Here is a 9903-nt window from a genome sequence, read left to right as displayed (position 1 = left end):
CAAAAAAAAAAAAAAAAAAAAAAGCTTGGTTTTCAAAACAAGAAAAGCATAATAGTTTATGTTTCCAAGCTAAAACTATCACAATTCTGCCATTATTTTCATGAGTCAGAGCTATAAGAACAAGGTCAAATTCTTGAAGTTTTTTAAATAAAATTATGACATAAAAGGATCCTAGGTTCTAAATAAGGGAGAAGACCGAAATGCTTGCTTATAAGCATGTTACTGAAAAACAAAAAACTCTCAACATGTACCCTATTTTAAGACCCTTGAGCAAATCCAGATTTTGTAGGAGGTGGCTATATCAATGCAGAAAAGTCAACAGTTTGTTATGAAGTTATTAATCAACAAATTCTTTAAATGGTCTTTTCAAGCTAACTTTATCTCTTTAAAAGCCTCATGAATTTTCCAGATTTTAAAAGAGCCAATCTTATTAGCCAAAGTTACTTCTAAAACGGTTATTCAAACTATAAAATTAGTTATATAATTAGAATGCCATATACATTGCATGCCACTTATGAAAACTATGCAAAAGAAGCAAATTAATATTTATAAAGAGGATTCAGATAAAAAGCATGTTCTTTGTCAGAAGAAATTAAAGGCTTTATCCCCAGATAACCAAATTCACTATGTTTTGTGCTTTGTTTTAATGACATACCTTGATCTACATCCTACACAGCCAATCACCAAATCCTGCTAATTAAGCACTAAATATCTCTTCAATCCAAATCCACTTATCCTCATCCCTATAGCCATTCCAACAAAAGTTTCCTATGATTCGAGGTAACTATATAAAAAACTTTCCATCTTATCATTTGTCAAATAAAATAAAATGGGTAGAGAGGTCAACAACACACACTGTCAAATTTTTCATCTGTGCTCATTAACTGAACTCCAATATTAAAATTCTGTAATGTGGTGGGACACGGTGGTTCACGCCTATAATCCCAGCATTTTGGGAGGTCAAGGTGAAGGGATTACCTGAGCCCACAGGTACAAGACCAGCCTGGGCAATCTGGCGAGAACTCATCTCAACAATAAACCAAAAAATGTGCCGGGCATGGTGGCGCATGCCTACAGTTCCAGTTACTTGGAAGGCTGAGATGAAAGGAATTCCTGAGCCCAGCAGGTCGAGGCTGTGGTGGCTGTTAGCATGCCACTGCACTCCAGCCTGGGTGGCAGAGTGAGACTCCAACTCAAAAAAAAAAAAAAGAAAGAAAGAAAAGAAAATCTGTAGTCTGAATTTACCCCTGGAAATCATATTTAAAATTATAAGAGGATATTTAGACAATTTAAGACTTGAATATAAATTCTAATATTAAAAGTTCTCCTTGGACTTATCTGTAGAATTTCCATTGTCTCACAGACACAGAAATTCAGAAACTCCAATGGCATCAAAAAGTGTTTTAATGAGTACTCAGATGGATCTGGAGTGCTGCTTGGAGGATTATCTATTAACTACTTCAACTATGAGAGGGAGGATTACCAAGTATAATGATTATCCTGAGAGAAGCCTATTGCCATATTTAAAAAAGACTTGGAAGTTTATGAAACAGTAGCTGAATTCACATTACTACAATATTTTAATATTGTATCCATGGGCAGAAAAACATACTTTTGAGGAATGATGCCCCAATACAGATATCCAGTTATTAAGTATAAGCAATAGTAAAACAGTTAAAACAAGAGAAAATCAATCTAATTCTTATTAATTTAAATATGTGCCTTAAAGCACTGCTTAGTAAATTTAGATCACAGTATGTTTATTTCCTTGTAGTTTATCAAATTAAGTCTCCAATTTCACTGCATTACAGAAAAGTCAAACAAAAATTTATGTTTAGAAACCACAAGCAACTTAAGGAAAAAGGTTTTTATCAGCAACTTATTATCTTGTCTCCCAACTGTGAATGAAGTTATCTACAGAATAATCAATAGTTAGATTAAACTTAGGTTTTCTCTACAGAGAAGCTTTATCCTCTCAGAGAATTTTAAAAAGGAAAACCATTTAAAGATAAGTTCTCTTCAGGATAGTGGCAACAGATTAAAAAACACTAGACTTTTTCACCCCTAAACCAATGCAATTCCTTTTTCCAGAAGTTGATTCCAGCGCATCTGCTCCTTGATTTAGAAGAAAAGAGAAAAAACGATGATTTAAGATATTTTCTTGACCTTGAATCAGTGAACACATCTGAAAGTCTCATTTTTCTCACCAAAATGCTTACAGTTGGACTTTTAGAAATGGACATATATTGAGTCTTGTTTATTTCACTAATTTTCAGTGAAGACAGATTCCATGAGTCATGCTGTCCTTTTGTGTGTTAATGGAACTTTTACAGTCTAATAGGTGATGATGTTATCTTGCCAATGCATCAGCCAAAGAAAGACCAATGTCGCCCTAGCTGCATCCCAAGACCTCTTATTTTCTAGCAACTTGATACTACTCAAAATATGATCCAAAGTCAACAGCATCAGTTCACTTAGAAGCTTATTAAAAATAGGCCCATCCCATCTTGGCCCAATGCAGATCTACTCAATCTTCATTTCAACAGAGGCCTGGGGCTGGGCATGGTGGCTCATGCCTGAAATTCCAGCATTTTGGGAGGCAGAGGTGGGAAGATCACTTGAGTCCAGGAGTTTGAGACCAGCTTGAGCATCATAGCAAGACTTCATCTCTACAAAAACTAAAAAAATAGCCAGGAGTGGTGATGCACACCTGTAGTCCCAGCTACTCAGGAGGCAGAGGCAGGAGGATGATTTGAGCCCAGGTGTTGAAGGCTGTGGTGAGCCATGACCATGCCACTACATCCAGTCAGGGCAACAGAGTAAGACCCTGACTCAAAAAAAAGAAAAAGAAAACCAGAAGCCCAGGTGATTCATATGACATTCAAGTCCAATATTTAATGCATAGCACACTTGTGTTTTCATCATACTGATAACATAGATGGCTATAAAGAATTTGGTGGCCCACAATGGCCTCTTTAGGACCACTTGTGGCAGGTGATGATATCGTGTTGAAGATGGCTAAGTAAACATGTTTCCTCTGATCTTACCATCTCTTTACACTGATCTACTCAAGCCAAATGGGAAACTGAGGCAGCTATGGAAACAAAAGTACATGAAAATTGTATGTATAAACACTTTGACAATGGTAAAGTCTTAAATAACTACTGATACTGATTATTTCTGAAGATTCCAGTATGGTCAAGACCCATGTTCTTTGGTAATAGCAAAGGAGAAATTCTTAGTCAACAAACCCAGTGATTCTTTCCATTCCCCACCCAGTGTTGAAAGCTCTTCTCAGTCATCCATTCACTTGGTCAGTCATTGAACATACAATCATTCAAAACTGCCAAGGCTATGCCATATCATGGGGGAAGCACAGTCAGTATGATGAAAACACAAGTGTGCTGTGCATTAAATGTTGGACTTGAATGTCATAGGAATCACCTGGGCTTCTGGACCATGTTCGAATGGAATTGACATTATCATGGCTCTAGGACAGGTCTCACCCTCTTCCATCAGGACACCCAAGTTCCAATGACAATACTGTAAACTTTTCCTAAACAAAAGGATGTGTAAAAATATCTTTTCACTATGGTTCAGATGAGGTAAGACCAGAATTTTTTCAAGAGAAACTTTTTTTTCTGTAAAACTGAGTAAAATTCTGCTCTAACTCTTCCCTGGAGGAAGGGGAACTGATCTTGAATACATTTACTTGGTACATTTTTAACTTACCAGTTAGAAGCTAAAGATCATCTTGGTTGGCATATCTTATAAAACATCTAGTCTTTTAATCCCTTTCTTTCTCTGAAACTTTACAGGAAACCTCTGGCCCTGTGGCTTCCTTTTGAGATTTTTTGTATTTCTCTTTTAATTCCTCCAATGGGTGCTCATTCCATTCAAAAGGGATAAAGGTAATATCTCATCAGGATAAAAGACTGATTATTCTTTGACAGGGTAATGGTCCCTGGCCTTTTTTCTGCTTTCCATTGTATTGTAAGGGAGAAAGTATCTCATTTCCACTGAGATTCTGCTACATTTAAAACTCTCAGAATAATTTCTAGCTTCATATAAAGCACAGGGTCATTTTATCACAGTAATAAGAAGCAAAAAAAAAATGCTAAGAAATAAGAAGGGGATATGAAGAACCTGCTGGGAGAGAATTCATTCCTGGGTATTTCAATTATAATATTCATAGATGTTCTAGGATTCTCAGGAAGCCCTAAAAACAATAATGGAAGCTTAGATTAACATGAGCACTTCAAGTGCAAAGGTCCTGTTGAATTCATCATCAGCTGTAGTGGTAGATGAGTAAATCAATTAGGAACTATTTTACACATTTTGTCCTCTGAGGTTTTGTTATCTAAATATTCCATTAAATCATGAAGCATCAACTCATTCATTTATTTGCTCACGTATTCAGCTGAGAAGTATTCGCATACATGACACTAAAAAGTCCTCATGGAGTTCACATTCCAAGAAAGAAATTAAACTTTCATCTAATAGTTATATTTAAATGTGTAAAACTGCAGTTGCAATGGTAAGAGAAAACTCCAATAGTGGGATTCACCCTAAACACAAGTAGAGAGAAAGAGACAGAAGGCTTTTCTGCCTGAAATAACTTGAAAGATACAAAGGAGATGAAAAAAGTAATGCTGGATATTTTTGTTGTTAGTAAAATGGACTATAGTAAACCAGTTTATATGTCATATGATAAAACATACTGACAACAAATGAGAATAGTACTTACTTTAAAAATATAGCTTTCAAAACAGGCACAGTGGCTCTCGCCTGTAATCCCAGCACTTTGAGAGGCAGAGGCGAGAGGATTGTCTGAGCCCAGGGGTTCAAGACCAGTCTGGGCAACTTGTTGAGACCTTATCCCTACAATAAACCCAAAAATTAGCCAGGTGTGATGGCACGTGCCTATGGTTTTAGCTACTTGGGAAGCTGAGGCAGTAGGATCACTTGAACCCAGTAGATCAATGCTGCGGTACCACTGAACTCCAGCCCGGGTGATAGAGAGACTCTGACTCAAAAAAGAAAAAGATATAGCTTGCAATATCCCCTATCAAAATCAATAAGCATTTTAATTTACTAACATCTTGATTTAAGTACGATTTTCTTCTTTAAGATACTGCTGACCAGGATTTGAATATTAAACAAGTAGTAGGATTTCCAGATAAGATTCTTGCATTTTGTTCAATAACTCACCAAAAATCCTGGAATTTCTTACTCAGAAGACTATCAAAATATTTTCAGACTCCTTCTTTTTTTTGTTATTATTATTTTTATTATAAAGATGTGGGATACAATTCAGGGTTAGGTATACAAACATTGATTATGCAGGTTCCCTTGTTGCTGAGGTATGCCCCTCCCTGCCCTAGCAGTTTCCATCAACTGCCAATCCCACCCCCTCCCCTGACAGTTTCCAATTACTGCCAAATGCTTTCTTATAGTATTATAATTGTTCAAAGTCTGCTTATGAATGAGGACATATGGTACTCTGTTCTTTGTTTCTGTGATAGATCACTGAGAATGATTGACTCCAAATCCATCCAAGTTGCTGCAAAGTCCATTTATTTGTCATTCTTTATGGCTGCATAATATTCCATTGTGTATATTTACCACATTTTTAAAATCCAGTCCAGCTTCGATGGGCAACACGGTTGGTTCCATGTTTTTGCTATTATGAATAGAGCTGCAACAAACATACGTGTGCAGGTATCTTTTTTGTAGAATAATCTGAGTTCCTCCGGATATATTCCCAATAGGGGAATTGCTAGGTCATATGGAAGGTCAATTTCTAGTTCTTTCAGAAATCTTCCAAAGAGGTTGTACCAGTTTACATTCCCACCAGCAGGGTAGAAGGGTTCCGTCTTCTCCACATCCTCACCAGCATCTGTTGTTTGTTTTATTAATGATGGCCATTCTTACAAGGGTTAGGTGGTATCTCAGTGTGGTTTTGATTTGCATTTCTCTGATGATGAGTGAGGCTGAGCACTTTTTCAGGTGCCTGTTGGCTGCCCATATAGCTTCTTTTGAGAAGTGTCTATTCATGTCTTTTGCCCACTTTTTTAAAGAGGCTGCTTGTTTTCTTCCTTTCAGCATGTTTGAGTTCCTTCTGGTTGCTAGATGTTAGGCCTTTGTCAGATAAACAGCTGACAAATAATTTTTCCATTCTTTGGGCTGTCTCCTTGCTCTCTTGATGGTTACTTTTGCTTTGAAGAAGCTCATTAGTTTGATGAGGTCCCACTTGTCTATCTTATTTCTTAAGGAATTGGCCTTTAGGGTTCTGAATAGGAATTCGTTGCCAGTTCCAATGTCCATAACGGCATCTCCTGCATTTTCTAAGATTCTTACAGTTTGACGTTTTATGTTTAGATTTCTGATCCATTTAGAGTTGATTTTTGTGTATGGTGGTAGGTAGGGGTCCTGTTTCAATCTTCTGCATGTGGTCAGCCAGTTTTCCCAGCACTATTTACTGAATAGGTTCTCCTCTCCCCAGTGGTTGTTGTTGGAGGCTTTGTCAAAGATGAGTTGGTTGAGGAATTGAGGCTTTGCTTCCAGAATCTCTATCCTGTTCCATTGGTCTATGTGCCTGTTCTTGTACCAACACCAGGCTGTTTTGATTACTGTAGCCTTATAGTAAAGTTTGAAGTCTGGAAGTGTGATACCTCCTGCTTTGTTTCTTTTGCTAAGGATTGTTTTGGCTAATTGTGGTTGTTTATGTTTCCATATGAACTTCTGTATTGTCATTTCCAGGTTTGAGAAGAATGATGTTGGTGACTTAATGGGTATTGCATTGAATCTGTCAATTGCCTTTGGTAGGATGGCCATTTTTAACAATGTCGATTCTTCCTATCCATGAGCATGAAATAGTTTACCATTTGTTTGTGTCTTCTTGGATTTGAGTAGTGTTTTGTAGTTCTCATTGTAAAGGTCTTTCATCTCTCTGGTTAGGAAGATGCCGAGGTATTTCAAGTTTTGTGTGGCTATTGTGAATGGGATTGTGCTTTTTATTTAGGTCTCTGCCTGTTTGATGTGGGTGTACAGGAATGCAGCTGTCTTTTGCATGTTTTGTACCCTGACACTCCTGCTCTCTTTTATGTGTCACTTGCATAGAATATACTTTTCAATTTCTTTCTCATTTTTAACCTATATGTCCTAAGATCTAAATGCACTTCAAACAGACAAGTAATAATGTCCTAGATCAGTGAGAGTTGTCATGGCAAGGCTGGGTCTCACTATCAGAATGAAGGATATAAGAATACCCAAGGCAAGAGCAGTAAGTCCAAATATACAGAGGCAAGAAGTTCAGTTTAAGGGGCTAACACCCAAAAGAATACATTTGTAAAAGAATAAGAAATCCCAAAAGTTATAGCCAAGTAAGGGGCAAGAGATTAAGGGGCAAGCTACTAAAGAAGCATGAACAGAGAAATGGAGAAACCTGAGAAGTGCTTAGCAGAAGAAATAAAAGAACTAAGAGAGAGTGATGTTCATGAAGTCCAAAGACAAAAGACTGTTCAAAAGGAAGATACAAAGTAGAAGATGCAGCCAGGCTCAGTGGCTCAGCCTGTAATCCCATGCTTTTGGGAGGCTGAGGTGAGTGGATTGCTGAGCCAGCGGGTTCGAGACCTGCCTGGGCAACTTGGAGAGACCTCATCTCTACAATAAAACAAAAAATTAGCCGGGCGTGGTAGCGCACGCCTGTAGTTCCAGCTATTTGGAAGGCTGAGCGGAAGGATCTCCGGAGCCCAGCAGGTCGAGGCTACAGTGGCCGGGAGCGGCCACTGCACTCCAGTCTGGGCGGTTGAGTGAGACTCCAACTCAAAAATCAAACAAACAAGCAAACAAACAAAGTAGAAGATGCCTAGTTAGAGCAGTGAAGGCAAAGAGTAGGTATCAGAGTCAATGGAAAAAGAACACAGAACATTGTAATCGAGGGAAACACGAAGGAAAGTCAATAGTGGATAACAGGATCCTACTTTAGATAATATAATCATAACTGCTTTATAGTTTTCATCTTTTCAAATGAAAGATTATGGACTTGAATATGAATCATTCAAAAAAATGTAACACAGGTTCCCACATACATTAAAATATGGTACCTTGGATACCCACATTTATTTTACAATATAGGACAATAGTTCAGCTGCTTACATTTAAACTAATCCTAGAATAAAACTTTCCGTTTTCACCCTGATAAAGCTTAAATGAATTCTGATTTAATCTATTTTCTTTTTGCTATTTCTGTGAGGCAGCACAGTATAAAAGTGACTATAAACTAGTAAAAGACAGATTAACCTACAGAAAGAGCTATGGTATAATTTGACTCTCCTTAATCCTTGGCTATATTATATATTTAAAATTAATTAGATGTAACTATTTTTCTTTATTAAAAGCAAAATCTTTACTTTATCCTTTATAAACATTATGTGCTCACAATCTGGTGCATAGATTTAATTTTTAAGATTTACATAATTCCTAACAATAAAGAGCATATATTTCCTTCATGTCAATCATGTCTTTGTTAAGAAATAAACAGTAAATTCAACTGAAAAATATTAAGATAATGCACGATAAACAATGATTTTGAATTTACCCAAGTGAAAAGTTTTGAAATGTATAATTCCAACAGTAACTCTAAATAACAAAAATATTGCTCAAGTATACTAATGTCTGGATTTCGCATATTCAAAGGTAAATCAAATAGTAGGGTTTCATTCAGGGGATAATTCCATATCTGCTTAGCTATTCTTAAATCAAAATAATTTATTATTTGGAAAATAATTTAGAAACAATCCATTACTGAACTACACAATGAAGCAAGGGCACAAAAAATTTAAAAGAACAAAAATGAAAAGCAATGAAAGGAAATAAATGAACCATAAAATAGCCATTTTATTTTTCAAAAGAGCCATAAAAGATTAGCTTATACAATTGGTCTGCTTTTTTATTGACAATAACCATTAATTAATTAGTACACATTATTAGTGCAAATTACAAAACCTACCCATTTCCTTTTACGAAGTAGATCTAATAAATATTCAGTTAGATACACTGGTCAGACTCTAAAAATAATTTACAACCTATTTCATGAATTCAAGAGGCCTGAATGACTAAGCATGAACCTGGACTAGGTTGTTACTTTTGCCATTTTCTAAACATTGGGGGTGTTACATCAGGTCATGGTCACACCTACAATGCAGATCTACATGAGCACCAACAGTTCAGTGTTATTGTTGAGGCAATTGCCACAAAGCAGTATTCTCATTCCATTTATAGGTGGGAGCTGATTACTTAATAGATTCTACATAACTAGACAATCTGTACCGACAGGTTTATAGTTAAAACTGAGGTTCTTCCCACGCAGAAGAATGAAACTGGACCCATTTGTATCACTGTTTACAAAAACCAACTCAAAATGCATGAAGGACTTAAATGTGAAACCTCAAACTATAAGAATCTTAGAAGAAAATATAGGGAACACTCTCCTGGACATTGGCCTAGGCACTGAATTCAGGGTGAAGTCCACAAAAACAAATGTAGCAAACTGTAAAATTGACAGGTCAAATCTTATCAATCTAAAAAGTTTTTGTACTACAAAAGAAACCATCAAAAGAGTAAAGAGACAGTCCACAAAATGGAAAAAATACTTGCAAGCTATGCATCTGACAAAGGTCTAACGTCCAGGATCTGTAAGAAACTCAAATAAATTGACAGGAAAAAAAAAAGATTAACCCCATTAAAAAGTGAGCAAAGGGCTGGGCTCGGTGGCTCAGCCTGTAATCCCAGCCTGTAATCCCAGGCCGAGGTGAGTGGATTGCCTGAGCCCGTGGGTTTGAGACCCGCCTGGGCAACTTGGCGAGACCTCATCTCCACTATAAATAAAAAACTAGCCGG

The 9903-nt window shown here is 36.8% G+C and overlaps 1 protein-coding gene across 2 annotated transcripts in view; it reads right to left on the bottom strand.

Annotated features, from left to right (window-relative positions):
* PARP8 (poly(ADP-ribose) polymerase family member 8) overlaps nt 1–9903 on the bottom strand; it is a 194175-nt gene that overhangs the window by 151328 nt on the left and 32944 nt on the right. The window lies entirely within an intron of this gene.

The sequence above is a fragment of the Carlito syrichta genome, unplaced genomic scaffold (genome assembly GCF_000164805.1).
Source record: "Carlito syrichta isolate Samal-C Ts95f unplaced genomic scaffold, Tarsius_syrichta-2.0.1 Scaffold309106, whole genome shotgun sequence".
Classification (NCBI taxonomy): Eukaryota; Metazoa; Chordata; class Mammalia; order Primates; family Tarsiidae; genus Carlito; species Carlito syrichta.
Note: the sequence above shows the minus strand (reverse complement) of the source record. Positions and strands in the feature narration are given on the sequence as shown.